The sequence below is a fragment of the Egretta garzetta genome, unplaced genomic scaffold, assembly GCF_000687185.1.
Source record: "Egretta garzetta isolate BGI_Z169 unplaced genomic scaffold, ASM68718v1 scaffold105, whole genome shotgun sequence".
Lineage (NCBI taxonomy): Eukaryota > Metazoa > Chordata > Aves > Pelecaniformes > Ardeidae > Egretta > Egretta garzetta.
Genome location: NW_009259598.1, coordinates 330,356 through 330,583, shown reverse-complemented (window position 1 = coordinate 330,583; position 228 = coordinate 330,356).

Sequence of the window (228 nt, the reverse complement as noted above, 5' to 3'; positions counted from 1 at the left end):
CCAGAGCTGCTTTTCCCGCTCTGCCCCCACCTTGACTCTGCTTTGTGGGAGGGCTGGCCAAGAAAGGGGCACCAGCATAACCTCTGTGCCCCATTTGCTCCCCCTTACTGGTTACCAGTAGGGAAGCTGCAGTAAGTAAAGCCTGTCGGAGCTGCCGAGACCTGGCAGACTCACTGCGCGTGTGGGTGATGCTCCCCTCCATCCGCTGCTGCCAAACCACGCGGCCCC